Source organism: Canis lupus, chromosome 37, assembly GCF_003254725.2.
Source record: "Canis lupus dingo isolate Sandy chromosome 37, ASM325472v2, whole genome shotgun sequence".
In the NCBI taxonomy this organism is placed as follows: domain Eukaryota; kingdom Metazoa; phylum Chordata; class Mammalia; order Carnivora; family Canidae; genus Canis; species Canis lupus.
Genome location: NC_064279.1, coordinates 14,371,154 through 14,388,067, shown reverse-complemented (window position 1 = coordinate 14,388,067; position 16,914 = coordinate 14,371,154). Strand labels below are relative to the sequence as shown.

The 16,914-nt window shown below is 36.9% G+C and overlaps 1 protein-coding gene and 1 non-coding gene across 8 annotated transcripts in view; both read right to left on the bottom strand.

The window, feature by feature from the left end:
• PARD3B (par-3 family cell polarity regulator beta) overlaps positions 1 to 16,914 on the bottom strand; it is a 981,548-nt gene that overhangs the window by 198,662 nt on the left and 765,972 nt on the right. The window lies entirely within an intron of this gene.
• On the bottom strand, positions 9,949 to 10,055 carry LOC112656811 (U6 spliceosomal RNA). Its single transcript, XR_003134679.3, has one exon. It is a non-coding gene; the product is annotated as a U6 spliceosomal RNA (small nuclear RNA).

Here is a 16,914-nt window from a genome sequence, read left to right as displayed (position 1 = left end):
ATATGCATATATACATGTTATCTGTGCATGTGTTTACACACACACACGCACACACACACTGCATCTTCTTAATCCATTCATCTATTGATAGGCAATTAGAATGTTTCCTATCTTGGCTATCATAAATAATGCTCTAATGAACATGGGAGTAGAGATATCTCTGGGGGATCCTGAACTCAATGCCTTTGGATATATATCCAGAAGTAGAATTGCTGGATCATAAGTTAGTTCCATTTTTTAATAGTTTTTATTTAAATTCCAGTTAGTTAACATATAGTAGAATATTAGTTTCAGGTATAGCATACAGTGATTCAACACTTCCATACAACAGCCAGTACTCATCATAGCAAGTGCTCTCCTTAATCCCCAACACATATTTCACCCATCCCCCACCCTTCTCCCCTCCCACCCCTCTGTTAACCATCATTTTGTTCTCTATAGTTAAGTCTGTTTCTTAGTTTGCCTTCCTCTTTCTTTTCTCTTTTTCTTTCTTAAATTCCACGAGTGAAATCACATGGTATTTGTCTGTCTCTGAGTAATGTATTTTGCTTAGCATAATACCCTCTAGTTCTATCCACATCATTGCAAATGGCAAGATTTCATTCTTTTTTAATGGCTGAGTAATATTCCATATACCACATCTTCTTTATCCATTCATCAGTCAATGGACACTTGGGCTTGTTTCCATAATTTGGCTATTGTAGATAATGCTGCTAAAAATATCAGGGTGCATGTATCTCTTTGAATTAGTATTTTTGTGTTTTTTGGGTAAATACCTAGTAGTGCAATTGCTGGATTGTAGGGTAGTTCTATTTTTAACTTTATGAGAAAACTCTATCCTGTTTTCTACAATGGCTGCACCAATATGCATTCTCAATAGTGCACAGAGTTCCTTTCTCTCTACATCCTCACTAACACCTATTATTTATTGTATTGTTGATTTTAGCCATTTTGACAGGTATGAGGTTATACCTCATTGTGGTTTTGATTTGTAGTTCTCTGACGGTCAGTGATGTTGAGCATCTTTTCATGTGTCTGTTGGCCATCTGGATGTAGTTCCACTTTTAATTTTTTTGAGGAACCTCCATGCTGTTTTCCATATTGGCTGCACCAGTTTGCTTTCGGACCAACAATGCTCTAGGATTCTTTGCAATTATGATGCTTTAAAAGAGCATTGCATTTCCTTAGCAGTGTTAGGAAAATAAAAGTGCACATTTGAAACAATAATAAAGCTATGGTTAATACTAGGACACATTCTTAAATAACAGGCATTTTCCCCAACAGATATTTTCCTTAGAAGTAATCTCCTATGGTCTTGGTATCAACACATAATGAAAGTAACTTATGTCTCCTAATAATGAGGAAAAAATCATTAAATTATCCATATTCTTTAGTTACATTAAAGATTCTTGTCAAACTACAGGAAATGCCATTTTCCTTTGTTTCTTATTAAATAGCTGTAAATGTTACTTCTGTATATATAAATGTATGTATACATACATAGCTTGCTCACTCTACCTATGTAATTATCTGTGTATCCATTTATCTATGTGTCTGTCCATCCATCCAAACTGAGGACCCTACACATGCTCATGCTGACTGCCTGTCTCTGATCCCCATCTCTGTCCCCAACTTCCCAACATACACAGTGAGTCAGAATATCCTCACATGAAGACCTGACTCATAAACCTGAAACTCCCATCTTCTTCAGAATTTTGTAAAAATTGGTAAATATTTTGTCTTTTAGGATTGTGTTTCAGTCCAAAGTAGAGGCTGTCAATCAAGTGGCAGCAGTGGGTATCACGCATGGAAGTTCTCATTGCTAATACCCATATTTCTGTTGTTATTAGAGCTCAAAGCACCCTGCTTTCCTCAGATGCCTCTCCTGGTCTTGACTCTTCTATAAATTTTTCAATTTATAATTTCAATTAGTAAATTCTTGCTCATGAACTTTCTCTTTCCCCATTGCCATCTCGCCATCTGCCTTTGCTTCCACTGTAATTCTTGCTGTATCCAGTCTTGTTTGGGGATTCTGGTGGATCAACTATGAATTTTCACTCTATCACCCCCCAGACCTTTTTTTCCTGGTCCCCCTTCTATTTCTTAATCAATTCTTCTTTCCCACTGAAGAAATGACCTAGTGTCATTTATAGACTAAGGAAAAGAAAAAATACAGACAAGATATAAGATCACTAACTTCCTAATATAACTCAGATTTGTTGACATATTTAAGATCTCTCCTTAACTTACAAAGCAGGAGATATATAAATAATGTGTTTTTTCATGTGTACATTCTTTAGCTTTTCAGACCCATGTAGAAGAGTCTAAATTTCTTTATGTGAGAAGTTAATATCTTTGTACATCACTTAGAGAAATAGCTTTCCCTCAAAATGTCATCAAATACAGTAAAACTGGGCCAAAAAAATCAAAATTGTGAGGAGTGAGGATAGAATAATGCTTCAAGAAGTTGATGAGGGCAAAAATATTGCCCAAAATTCCATAGACATTAAGCATGTTTTTCTTCTATGTCCCAAATATTTCTTCTAAATTTGAAGGTTTGGATTATCTGAGATGAAAGAAGTCTTCTTTTTGAAGGGAAAACTAACCTATTCCTGAGTCTACCCTGATCTTTATTACCACAACCAGTGAATTGTTTTTTCTTCCTGTTGCTAAAATAACTCACTTGTACTGCAGCTCAAAAACAGCTTACTGTGTTTTTATCATAGTGGAAAAAGTCTGATAAAGGTAGTTGTAAGTAAATTCTGCAAAGCATTTTCTTCTTAGCAAGAACCATCAATAGTCAAACCAACCAATTCTACAAATAATATAAATGTTTTGATTTAAACTCCATGATCATTTATTAAAGTTTCCAAGAAGAAGGCAGAAATAGCTGTGAAATTTATTTCATTAGACAGAGAACAGTCATAAATTATCTTATTTTGTAAAGTTTGGGTAGGTTCAAGAACAGAATTATAAAACAATAATCTTCAAAAGGACTCCCACATTGTTAAGACGAGGACATTTAGACCCAGAGAAGTTAATTGCTTTTATTTATTAACACACCAAATTCTTTTTTCCAGTTTTGCAATCAGACAACTTAATTATCAGTAGCGGTGGTGGGAGGGTGTGGGGAGTTGGGAAAAAAGCATCAGTTTGGTGAATTATATAAGCCTGGTGTCCCGTCTTATGTCAGCCTATCTGGGGGTCACTTCCCAGCCTTTTTTACTTTCATGGACATACAGAAAGAAGAGTTGGGGAGGTTCAAGAACATTAATTCATCTCTCCATTAGTTAGTTATTTTTGTGAGAAAAGTCACAAGAACTCTAAATGGCTGAAATTATTGCTTTGCATTCTATGGTTTCAAATATCCCCTGCATTCCAGGCCTCCCATTATCTATTACCTAGGAAATTTGAGAGTTGGCCATTCTGGGCTAGGTGCCTTAAGGAAATTGCTTGTAGGTCAACCTTGCTTTATATAAAAGATATTTTCCTAAAGAATTCAGTGCAAACATATGGTTTGAATCAATAAAATCTTGCTTTCCATGTACCTGGGAAGACTGTTTAAAGACTCTTATGATGGATCTTTTTGTAAAGTGGAAAAATCACCTTTCAACATACCCTTTATGTAAATTTAGATTTTCATGAATTATAAGTTTGCTTAAAACACCTGTCCCTGTTCATTTCTACAGAAAGGCTACATGAAACAGCTTTATGGAAAACTAGTTTTCTTTCTGTTCCCCTTTCTTCTTCCATTCATGCATTTGTTTAAAAAATATTTATTAGGCATCTATTCTGTGGTGGTCATTGTCATAAGCACCTTAGTATATATGGATGTAGATTTGGGATGCAAATCCAGACAATACCCCTATGGAATTTATATTCTAATGGAGGAGGTGGGCATCAAACAAATACAAATATGCGATTATAAATTGTAAAAAAAAAATGCTATGAAGGGTTTAGGAGACTATAATAGGAGATTGATTGGTTGGGGAAGTCTTCAGTGAGGAAATGACATTTACACTGAGACTGCATAGGTAAGAGCCTCCAGACAAGGAGAGATGGGAGATAAGCCTTATGGGAGGAAGATAAGCATACACAGCACTTCATGACATAGGGAAGATCTGGCACATTCCAAGTGGTAAAAGAAGGCCAGAGTAGTTTGATAAGGAGACCAGAAGAACACACAGGATTAGGATGGAAAGCAGGGCAAGGAACCCATAGTGCAAGTGTAAGAGAGATCTGGAGTTGAGCCTAACAGTGGCATAAGGTCCTATTTTAGTAAATCAAGGGACAGAGAAACTAGATAAGGAATGGTAAATTTAGAGTCAATAGAGGAGAAACGGGCATAAGCAAGTCATTCTAAGCAGAAGTGATACAATGTGATGCACATTTTAAAAAAGATTTTATTTATTTATTCATGAGAGACACAGAGACAGAGACAGAGACATAGGCAGAGAGAGAAGTAGGCTCCTGGGGGGAGCCCAATGTGGGACCCCAGGATCAGGCCCCAAGCCAAAGGCAGACGCTCAACCACTGAGCCATCTAGGCACCCCTGTGATACACTTTTTAAAAGATCATCCTGGTTGCTTAAGTAAAAAGCAACAAATTAAGACAGTAAAGCCAGGGCAGCCCTGGTGGTGCGGTGGTTTAGCACAGCCTGCAGCCCAGGGTTTGATCCTGGAGACTCAGGATCGAGTCATGCGTCAGGCTCCCTGAATGCGCCTTCTTCTCCCTCTGCCTGTGTCTGTCTCTCTCTCTCTCTCTGTGTGTGTCTCTATGAATAAAAAAATAAAATCTTAAAAAAAAAAAAAAAAGACAGTAAAGCCAGTCGGTGAGTGCCACAGGAGTGTGGGTGAAAGACAAAGATGGCCTAGACTGGAGAAGTGAAGACAGCGGTTTGAAAATGGTGGGTCAGGGACAAGGGACTGAAAGTTGACTTTTCAACATGGTTATTTTAGTATATCTTTGGGAAATTCAAAAACATGGACTAGGGATGAGGACAGAGTCCTAAGGAACTGTAATATTTGAAGGCCAGAGAGAGAGATGGGGAGGCCATGTATATAAGTGACAGAAAAAGAACAGCTCGAGAGATGAAGAAAATCAGGAGAGTGCAGTATAAGAGACCCACAAGAAGGGCGCTGTAAAGGTGCCAGGAACACTAGAGGAAAATGCCCTTGAGAAGTTCACTGAGGTCAGGACTCCAGAGTTCACTGGATTTGGCACTTTAGAGCCATTCATTATGTGGGCATGGTTCACGGGAGTGGCATGAGCAGAGGCCAGGTGACAGTGATCTCAAGAGTGAATGGTAGGTAAGTGTGAAAATGTGTATCTGTGTGTGTCCAACTGCTTCAAAGACTTTGGCTGGAAGGGTGATTGCTGAAGGTTGGGTCGGAATGTTGAAAAAGGAGATTTTCAATTTGGCTGATACTAGAGGACTTTTGTTTGGTGATAGGAAGATATGTCAGAGTGTAAGAGGTTGGAAATGGAAGAGAGAGGAGAAAACAGCTATTTTGTTTTTTTTAGTGTGTGAAAATATTCATAACAAGGTATATCATTTTAATCATTATTAAATAGACAGTTCAGTGGCATTAAGTATAGTCAGTGGCATTAAGTACAGTCACAATGTTGTGCAACCATCAACTACCACTTGTCTCCAGGTACCCACTAAAGAGCAGCTCCCCATTTCTCCCTCTCCCAGTCCCTGGCAACCACTATTCTACTTTCTGTCTCTATGAATTTGACTATTCTAGTTACTTCATATAAATGGAATCATACAATATTTGTTCTTTGGTGTTTGGCTCATTTCACTTAGCACCATGTCTTCAGGGTTCATCCGTGCTACAGCATGCATCAGGATTTCCTTTTTTTTAAGGCTGAATAACATTCCCTGGTACATACATACCATATTTGTTTACCCATTCATCTGTTGATGGACTTTTGGGCTGTGTTCATCTTTTGGCTCTTGTGAAGAATGCTGTGAACACTCATATAGGAGAACAAAGTTCTTGACAAGAGAAGAGGAGAGGGATAATAGAGAACCTCCAGAGAGACAAGAGAAGAAGACAGGGATATATGGAGAACCTCCAGAGACTGGCCTTAGGGAGGAGACTTAAGTAAAGCAGCTTCTAGAAGAAGTAACTAGTTCACTTATAGAATTGATGGATAGACAGTGGAGGAGCTCCCAGGTAATTAGTTTATTAGTATGATGCAACAAGAGAAATGGTTTCTATCCTTAAAATGAGACTTCTTAGTATAAACTGAGAAATCAAAATAAATAGACTATACAAGGCAGAAACGAATCTCAGGAAAAAAAAAAAAAAAGAATCTCAGAAAGGGTTATAGAAAAATACCCAAATCAGACCTCTTATGTTGCAATTTTGCCTAGGTAGGGAGGCCCTAAAAGGCCACGTGGGGAAGTAGAATTTAATAATGGTTCATTTATCCATCCATCCATCCATCCATCCATTCATTCATTCAATCATTCATTCATTTACTGAACCCCCATGACACATCACATGGATTATTCACATGGAATATAACCATTAGCACCATCAATTGTTAGGTAAATATCTAACTCCTCAATCCAATTAACTAAACAAACAAGCTTCCAGCATCTTATTGTTTTCTACATGATAGAGATTTTAATATAATTCTTTGTAGTTATCCCTTAATTTCTCAGTAAATTCTGTTTGTTTTTCTTTTGTTTCTATTTCTTTCCTTGAGTTTTCTAGGTAATGATGACTTTCGAATCCGTCCCAGATTCCCACACACCTTGATAAATGATCCCAATTCACAACATGTATAGCTCTATCTCTACCTTTGTTCATGTCTAGTCTCTCATTTAATTCAGTTCTTCATTCTGCTAAGTATTGCCTGTCTACGGTTTTCTGCCTAGATCCTACTGGGCAGTTTATGCAGCTGTTAGTATCTGCTCTTCTTCCATTTAGTGCACACACTGTATGAAAGCAATCATGAGTGAAGGCTTACGAGGACTAAAAAATCCAGCAAGGAAAAAGTTCAAACACTCTTATTTTAAATTAATGGTGAGCTCTGAACCAAGGAGAGCTGCAAGTGTGACACAGAATGTATTTCTTCCTTCTGCAATCCAGAAATATCTGTGGGTGTCAGTGATGCATTTGGGAAAGGCTACAAAATCCAGTAATTATTATTACACTCAGAATATCTACCAAATGGTGTCAGACATGAACATGCACCAACTTCAAAAAGAACAACAACAAAAAAACAACAAAAAAAGAAAATGCACCAACTTCATAGTCAAAATATGCTCTGGACTCTGATAATGGTTCATTCTCCCTGTAACCAGCTGACTTATAAGCTAGGATACTATCTTGTCATTTTGTAAATTATACACTTTGAAATAGCTCAAGCAAAATATGGGGGCAGAGAATGCCACAGACCTTTGACTATATTTCCATAGTTTACTTTGAAACTCACCCATAAAAGGTTTCTGGTGTCTGATGCATTCTAAGTTGGGCTCTAAATTAGCATATGCATATGCTGATGAAATTTACTTCCATGTATTGAATCTCATATGGTTTTGTGCACTTTGGCTATTGCTTCTCTCTAAAATGTATGTCACAAAGGTCTTTACTTGTTTACCTGAGATGGTTTCCATTGTACTTGAGAGTTAATGAATCTGATAAAAATTCAATGAAAATTGACCAATTAGAGAGTCCCCCCACCCCCTTTTTGGGTACCTAAGGGCATTGCTTATTTTTATGTTAATATTATTGAGAGAATAATGAACAGATTTGTGTTTGTTGTTAATGTGGATTAGAAAAAAATATTCTACTTTTATTTTTAGCATTCTACAGTATATTTGATTACCAGGCTAATGCCTGTGATTTTTCAGGAGGGAGGTGGAGTGCTAAAAACTCAGTATACTTTCCATAACAGAAGGGTTGTAATTTAAACTCTATAAGCCCACTCCATGGCATGCAGAGGGAAATAGAGATTTGCTTTATAGGATGTGTTCACAAGGGGAAGCTGAGTGAGTTGATGGTTTAGTAACTGAAGAAAAACTCAGTATTAAAAATCTTTCTTGTTAACTAACTGGGTCAAGCAGTTGAGGCTTTTCTTATGATTTCTAAGTAAAATTTTACTTTCTGGTATCTTATTTAGATACTTATTTGGGGTATGTTTATATGTTTCCAAGATGAAGACAAGCCATATGAAAACAACAAACACGTTTAATCCCACTGATATCTTTACTACTTCCTTTGAGGCTAACATTCCCACCTATCCTTAAACAGCTACTTGCCTTCGGGTTGTTGCTCATTCCCAGGATGAGATTCCTAAATTGGTGGTCATGGAGACTCTTCATTCCAAAGCAGGGAACCTTCAGATCTCAAATGTGTTGATATTTGTTTTTAGGATTGAAAAGCAGGGAGGTCCTATAACATTCTAAGATTTCTGCCTAAGTGGATAAAACATCTGCTGGGTAGAGACTTAAGCAGCTCTCTGGCTCTGAATTCAGCTGCTGGGAATCCTTGAGCTAATTTGCTTTCCCAGTCTGAGGAGCTAGGAAACACAATAGATTTGGAAGTACTGAATATATTATAAATAATTCTAACGGGTCCAGAAAGCAAAGTAAAGCAAAATGTATACCACTAACAACCCGTCTTCCAAAAAACAAACAAACAAACAAACAAGTAAAAACAACATCTGGAAGACTGACTTGCAAGAATCAGTTAAGGGATTTGGGAGCCACTGGACAGTTCACTTTTGCTGAGCATTTTTGTAGCAAATGAAAACTCTACTCTGAGGTTATTAAAGCAACACTCTGTTAGGAGAAAGAAGAAGAAATATGAAAAAGAGGCCAGAAATTAAAATTAAACGAAAATAAGCGTGAATGAGTGAGCAAGAAAGATAAAGATACTAATAAGGTATGATTTTCAGATCCACACAGGGACTATAAAAAGCTTATTAACTGTCACGACCACACTGGGTTTTAAGTTATTCTATCCTTCTGCTTTCCAGAAGAAGAAATACTCTTCAGGAGCACAGTGAACTTTGATTAATTGCTTTCATACGCTCTCACTGGCTTTAAGACATTGTAGGCAAGAGCCTTAGTGACTCAGACTAAATGCTTATGATTTCTGGGAAATATATTTAACAGGAGCATTAAAGAAATAGAGCTTTTTGCATTTTTATGTTTTCATAATAGTTAGAAAGGCTTTTCTTTTTATTAAATGTTTACTTATTTCAAAGCAGCAGAATATGTGGCTTCTTCCTTTTTATTTTTATTACTTTTAAGTGGATCTCTGAGCATCTCTGAAGGCAGTTTGCGTGCATAGACAACTGATGGCTTGTCTGTAAGACCCTAATGCTGACTCAAACAGCACATGGCTGGAATCTAGACTTCTCATCTGTGTGCTCCCTGCATCTGTGTCTTCCCTTTTCTCGACCTCCTTTGTCCCGGAAACCTGGGCCTAAGGAAAGGTGTGTTCTGAGACCAAATCACACCACATGTGTAAACTTTTTCTCTACCAACTGTGGGAAGTTTCCTAACACCCATGGCCTTCCCATGCTCAATCTGCCAGGGCTCACTCTATAATGACCACAGATTCATCCTGCAGAAGGAAATGTCCCTCCATAGGAAACAGCTCTGAGATTCATTCACTGACAAGTGAGGTCATTTTAGCAAACTGCCTGGGAAGGGAAAAACTGATTCATGTCAATGAAATTAAATCCAGTTCTATGGAAACTGGAGACCTCATCTATAGTCTCTAAATAGAATGTCAAATACAACTTATATTCCAATAGCACAGATTAACTTACATGTACTTTGTATACAGTCCTTTATCAAAAGAACTGATGATCGTGCCTAACTTATTATGTGTAAAGAACGAAAGGACAATGTTTAGAAATGGCTTTTTTTTTTTTTTTTTGGGTACAGTGACTAGACAAAGGACTATTTTTTTTTTCAAAAATATGGAACACTCCACGAATTTGCGTGTCATCCTTGCGCAGGGGCAATGCTAATCTTCTCTGTATCGTTCCAATTTTAGTATATGTGCTGCCGAAGCGAGCATGACAAAGGACTATTTTAAAGGGAATCTGGATGTTACTGCTCCATCTTCAGAAGTTAAGAGTAACAGGGAATGTTTTCTCTGGAATTCATCTGCACTAAACAGGAATAAAATGATTGCGTTCCAGAGCCAGTCTAATGGGAGAAAACTTATCTTTATAACTCTGATTAAACAACAACAAAAAAAAATATCACTTCTTTGATGCTCAAATTAGCATCTTTTCTCTAGCATACTGAATTAATTAGTTGAGTGACAAAAGAATTAGTCCATGTAGGATCAAAGCTGAAATCATATTTATCTGAAATTTAAAATTAAGAACACATAGCTTTATCCCTCTGTAGCTCATGTAATATTCTTTTATGTTCTATATATTCTAAACCTTCTGCATGTCACATAAAGTATAACTAGGGCTTTATTCTTTTTTTCATTTCATGTTCTTCTTCTTTTTAATATACAAAATCTTCGCTGAAGAGACAATGAGAACATCATAGAATTATTTTTCCTGGGGGTGGGAAACTTTTCCATTGTGCCATAAAAATCTTACATTATGTGGCTTTTTTTGTCAAGCATTTATTGTGCAAATACAAAAGAAGCAAAATAATTAATGCACGATAGAACTGGTAAGAGAGCCTTAAACAATAGAAAAGAGTTATTAGATTGATTCTTAATACATGATACTAAGTTTGAAACTGTTCTTAAAAGGTAGAAGCTCTCTTAACTTTGGGCTTTTTTTTCTTTTTCTTCTTTATCTGTAGAAGAAAAAGCGATTCTGAATAAGGGAGAATTGCTGGAGGTTAATTTCCAGGATGTTTCAATTCACTAGAACTTATATTTGTTGGGTTTTTTTGATGTGCATACCACTTTTACTAAACAAAATCAATTTGGGTAAGCATACGTATCTTCAGCTGAGATGCAATGGAGTGTGGATTCAAAGAGGAGTCTGGAGATGAAGAAGGCTTGTGCTGACATTAGTACTTTATTGGGGTAGGGCACTATTTTAACCATTGCTTACATGTTTGCTCCTCAAGGGTTAGGGAAGACTCTTTACTTGTTTCCCTTATTTAAGCATACATGCATTCATTCAACAAATGCTTTCTGAGCACCTACTTTGTAAATCTAGTACATGCTGGGGTTCCAAATAAATTAGTCAAATATGGTCTCCATTCATTCTTAGTGACAGAGGCATAGTAAAAGTCCAACAAGTATTGCTGAGCTGAATTAAAGGTGAAGTAGGGATTTCAGGGATATATCATTGTCTCTTTTCTTCATGGCCTCTATCCTAGAAGAGAGACCCAATGGTCCCTCATAACAAACATGTTATCCTCCCATAAAGCTCCCAAACTGGAATACACCATGTCTATGAACACAGAAATCACCAAACTATCTTAATGTAGGTGTGGTAGCTATCAGCTAGCCACAGCTCTGGATGTCTACTGCCACAGCAAGACCAAACAAGGGACAGACAGTTATTCACCTAGTAAAGGTAATAAACACCTGGCTATCCCAGCGCCAAGGGGGCACTGAGTCACCTTAGGATTCTATCCCATGATGACTGGTTCTTTCATGTTGTACAAATACCCTGTTTAAAGACACCAGGCTAAGTTCTAGAATGAAATTCAGACCCAAAGCTGTCATTAAGGGTGATTAATCTGCAAGATGTCATCTATTAAAAACAACATGTCTATCTCATACTTAGACCTATAATTTCAGAGTTTCAGAAATTATGGCCTCTTTAATCTTAGGTTTCAAATAAAGATAGGCGTGAGGCAGTTGCTTGGCCCTCCAGAGTTTTGACACTACTCATCTTTGTCATTAGTTCACCCTGTCCTTAACAGCATTCCAAATGATAATACCTCCATCTGTGCTCTTTCATAAAAGAGTTCTTTTGGAAAAAGAGGTAATTTAAAAAATCTGAGCCCTAACTTAGTTTGTAAGACAAGGGATCAGATTTCAATATTTTTATGTTAGATTTAAAGTTAACTAATATCCCTTCTTATTCAATACGTCCCTGAAGAGTAGGCCATAAAACAGAATTGGTTCTCAACTACGAATAGGCTGAGAGGGAAAAGATATACCTATCCTGAATGTCTCAAGTGAAATTCTACATAATACTTTGACTTTTCTAGGGCCCAAAAGTCACAAGTCTTGTACAATTTTTCAAACCTGTGCTGCCTGCCAGGGTCTCCATTCATATTTTAAATGTCTAAAAAGTCCCTTTCCTTAGCTTTTCTTGAATTTTAAATCTTGGGGCCCATGCATAAGATAGGTTACCAACTACAAAATGAGGCATAATCTATCGTGTTAGACAGAGTTGCTGCTTATCCGTTGAACCGCACGGTGAACATCCTGGGTACCCCCCAGAACTCAGAGCACTTTATATTGAAGGAGCTCGGCCAAAGTGACAGTCACTCAAGGGCCATCAAGCAATCAATGAGGTTTCCTTTGTTCAGAGGGGGCCAGGCAAAAAAACAGTAATTGTTTTCATAGGACTAGATTTCCCATAGGATTTTACCCTAGTTTTAAAAAATGGATATAATCTCATTCTCCAACAATATAACATCCCTACAGAAAATATATCCAAGATTAAACAACAATAATATCATCAACAATAACTTGATTTCTGATGAGGTTTTCTAATCACTTGTAATTCATAAAGACCTATTACTAGTAACATACAATCATAAAAGTATGCTTTCCCTTCGAAATGCATAGTAGCATAGCACAGTGATGATTTACAATTTGACCAAAGAAATCAGAAATTGATTTATAGTCTGTCCAAAGCATCAGGCTCTTATTTGCTTGTCCACTAGACTGTGAAACTACTATTCTGCTATGTAAGTATATTTTCTTGTTCCTCCCTTTCCTGTACCAATGGCTAATTTTTCCTTTCTTCATACCACAGATGACTTATTCCCCACAGATTCCTAGTCCTATTCTACAGTTCAAATGGGTGTGATTGTTCTGACAGAATGATAAAAGAAACCAATGCTAGGAAATCTGTGTGTAGGTAATTAAATGCACACCATATAAAGTACATAATTAAATGAATCACAGGTGTGAGCCTCTGAGTAGAACACTCTAGATGGAGTTTTTGGTGAGTATATCTTTTAAAAAAATGTAGATGATTTCAACCAAATAAATTAACCTGAGGGTGCTTTCTTATCGCTGGAGCTACTTTTAAACAATAGATCAATTTTGAGTCACATCATATAAAAGGAATGATATTGGAAATTTTACTTTTGTCCAGCTATGTGTTTATTCAGATGAGAGAGGTATCTCATCATCTGCCACAGTGTACTGGCAGGCTGTTTCTGAATGGCTCTGGATGGCTGGTGTAGGGTGCACCAGCAGCATCGCTCAGAGGACAATGGGTGGGTTGGCAATGATCACCCAGCGCATCTGCAACCTGTATTTGGCTTTGGATTTAATGCTTCTGGTCTCCCCAGCTTTGGTATTTCTAAACTTTGCCACCTAATATTGAAGCGACTTCCAATAACTAATCCTTTTTATAAACATTACAGTCATATTTGATTCTGTAGAAACCCACAGTATTTGTGTTTTTCATTTGGGAAGGTTATTTGGAAACCTAAGCCAATATATTATTTCAAGTGTGACTAAGCTGTTGTCATTCATTTTATACCAACTTTAACACTCTCTAGGACCCATACAGGCAATCCAGTGATGGAAGAATCAGTTTAGATAAAAGAACAATAAATCCAACCATTACTTCTGTTCTATATAAGTAGTATTTGAGTACATTAGTAAGAAAGAACCAGAAAAATGTACAATTTGGTAAGGAATTTGGTAAGCCTGAGCTTCACATGTTTAATCTAAATTTATCAATTTAGGGGAACGGAGGTACTTCTGAAAGGGTCCCAGGCACCTAGATGGCTCAGTCAGTTAAGCGTCTGATCTTAACTGATTTCGGCTCAGGTCATGATCTCAGGGTTGTGAGATCGAGCCCCATATTGGGGTCCGCTCTGGGTGGGAAGCTTGATTAAGATTCTTTCTCTCCCTCTGCTTCTCCCTCCACCTCTAAAAACAAACAAATAAATAAAACGGCCTTATTGATGGATGTAAAATCAAAAGATTAATAAATAATCACAAAGTGATTCCTTAATATGTTGTGTTGAAAATAATAATGTTTTGATAAGGTAGAAAAATTTTCAAGGTGGTTCATAAATGCTTTGGAATATAAAATGCCTTTACTGATTATGAACTGATCATAGGGGCACCTGGGTGGCTCAGTGGTTGAGCATCTGCATTTGGCTCAGGGTGTGATCCTGGGGTCCTGGGATCAAGTCCCATGTGGGGAGCCTGCTCCCTTCTTCTGCCTATGTCTCTGCCTCTCTCTGTCTTTCATGAATAAATAAATAAAATCTATAAAAACAAAACAAACTGATCATATATAAAACTATGATTTATGTGTTTATGTATTTATTTATTGGATTCACATTGCATTTCTAAGTGAAATATGTATATTATATATTGATTTGATGCATTCAGTACTATATTTAAAAAATAAGTTTGTTCAATAAGTCCTTTTGAAATATTGTTTATTTAATTATCTGTGAAAAAGATTCTATTTGCATTTTTAGTTATAGCTTTGTATGCAAAGTGTTCTTATGGGTTCCAAAATTGTACAGTTACAGAAAGTCTCTTAGGATTGGAAAACTCTTCGAGATTATATTATCCAATCCCACTCAAAGCTTAGAAAGTCAAGTGACATGCCTAAGGCCACATGGAGGGATTGAACACCTAAGTTCAGTACAAAGTTCTTTCCATCTTGCTATATTCCCCAATTGTTTGTACATATGTTATGAATTATTTATCCAAAATTCTGAATCCTTAAAAAGGAACCCTACTCCATAAAAGTTAAGTGTTTTTGTGAGTTCCAATTGCCCAGAAATGCAATTAGCTATAATGACAAAGTCCAATTTAGTGGCTACTTGGCCAAATATAACATGCCAACCAATGTGAGGACTTGATAACTTTCCCATTATCTTAAGCTCCCTTGTTCACTGACATTCTCACCCTGTCCACAGACAGACTCTTAATACATGCCAGCTGATTTGATCAGATTGCTGAGAAACAATTACTCAATTATTTAGCTCAATTGGTTAGAACACTGTGGTAATGGGGTCAAGGTCATGGGTTGGCTCCCCTGTGTGGGCCAGTTAACTTGGACCTATTCCATAACCACAGGCTCTACCCCAAATGCAGACAGTCTTACAAATATGTGCCAGTGGTCAAAAGGGCGCTCGCCAAGAATGTGCGGACAGGGCGCTGTAAATCCATCACTTTTCCTAGCAAAACAGCTCAATGCCAGTTTTGTTGAACATATGTGGGCTAATAGTAACATTTTCACAGGTGAAAGACAGAATATGGTTCCAGATTTTGTAACACCAAAGATTTGCAAACCTAGCATTTTAAAAGTAATTTTTAGAAAATAAGAAAGCATATGGTTAAACTTAAATTTAAGCAAGCATTTGAGATTTACAGGAAAGGTTTTAAGTGTGAACCAGTGATTTCTACCCCCCCTCAAAAATATGAAAAAAAAATAGCAAATTTAGTTTCCCCGTGTGAAGTATCTCATTTTAAGTGTTGGCTTTTTTTTTTTTTTTTTTTTTCTAAGAGTCTGTGGCCCAAACATACAATATCTGTGAGTCAAATTCAGCCTCTGGAGTCCCAGTTTGCAAACACTGGTATATCTAAGTTCCTATGTATTTATATCTATCTATCTATCTATCTATCTATCTATCTATATCTATCATCTATCTTTTAATGATTGTAATGATTTTGAATAAATACAGTTCATTGAACTATGCCTACTAGCTCAGCCCTCAGCTAATGTAGAAACAGGAATCAGAACAAAACAGGGATGGGCTTGCCTTTCAATGGTGCCATTTTTTTTTTTAAATTTTTATTTATGATAGTCACACACAGAGAGAGAGAAAGAGGCAGAGACACAGGCAGAGGGAGAAGCAGGCTCCATGCACTGGGAGCCCGATGTGGGATTCGATCCCGGGTCTCCAGGATAGCGCCGTGGGCCAAAGGCAGGCACTAAACCGCTGCGCCACTCAGGGATCCCTCAATGGTGCCATTTTTTGACTGAAAAGAAAGATTATGATTGACTAGGGTTGTTGTTGGTGACCACTTTGTCAAGGATAGAATCACGCTCAGCTTCTAAAACTTAGCCCAAGTGTATTTTTTTAAATACCAAACACATGAATTATTAATGTTTTCTTCAAGAGTCCTCTATAATAATTTATAGATCAGGAGAGCTAGAACAATAAATTCTGCATAATGACACAGTTTTAGACATTGTATTCAAGGTCCATAAAACTAAATACAACTTTTTTTTTTTTTTTTTAAGGATTTTACACTATGAAGTGATCTTTTCAAAATTGGTCAAACCTGCCCTCCCTGAGGCAGCAAAATAGAAAGGGAGAAATACATTACCATTTCTTGCCAATGTAGGCCACAGGGATTTAGGAAAGGAAGATACATTATATAAATATAAAAAGTACCAGAAAAACATATTACATATTTACTATCACTTGGTGATTTACTAGCTAATTGATAGATGGCAAAGCTTTATGAATTCCTGAAAACTAATTAAATTATGTATCTTACAATTAATCAGATTTCTTATATGAGTAAACAAAAAGTCCTATCAGTAGCCTGAAATATTGAATTCATTCAAGAAGTAGTTATCTAACACTTATTATATATCAGGCTCAATGCTAGGTCCTGGAGATACAGAAAGAAAAAAAGTTTGATACTTTCTCTGGAGAAATTTATAGTCTAGGGGCACCTGGGTGGCTCAGTCAGTTGAGCATCTAACTCTTGATTTCGGCTC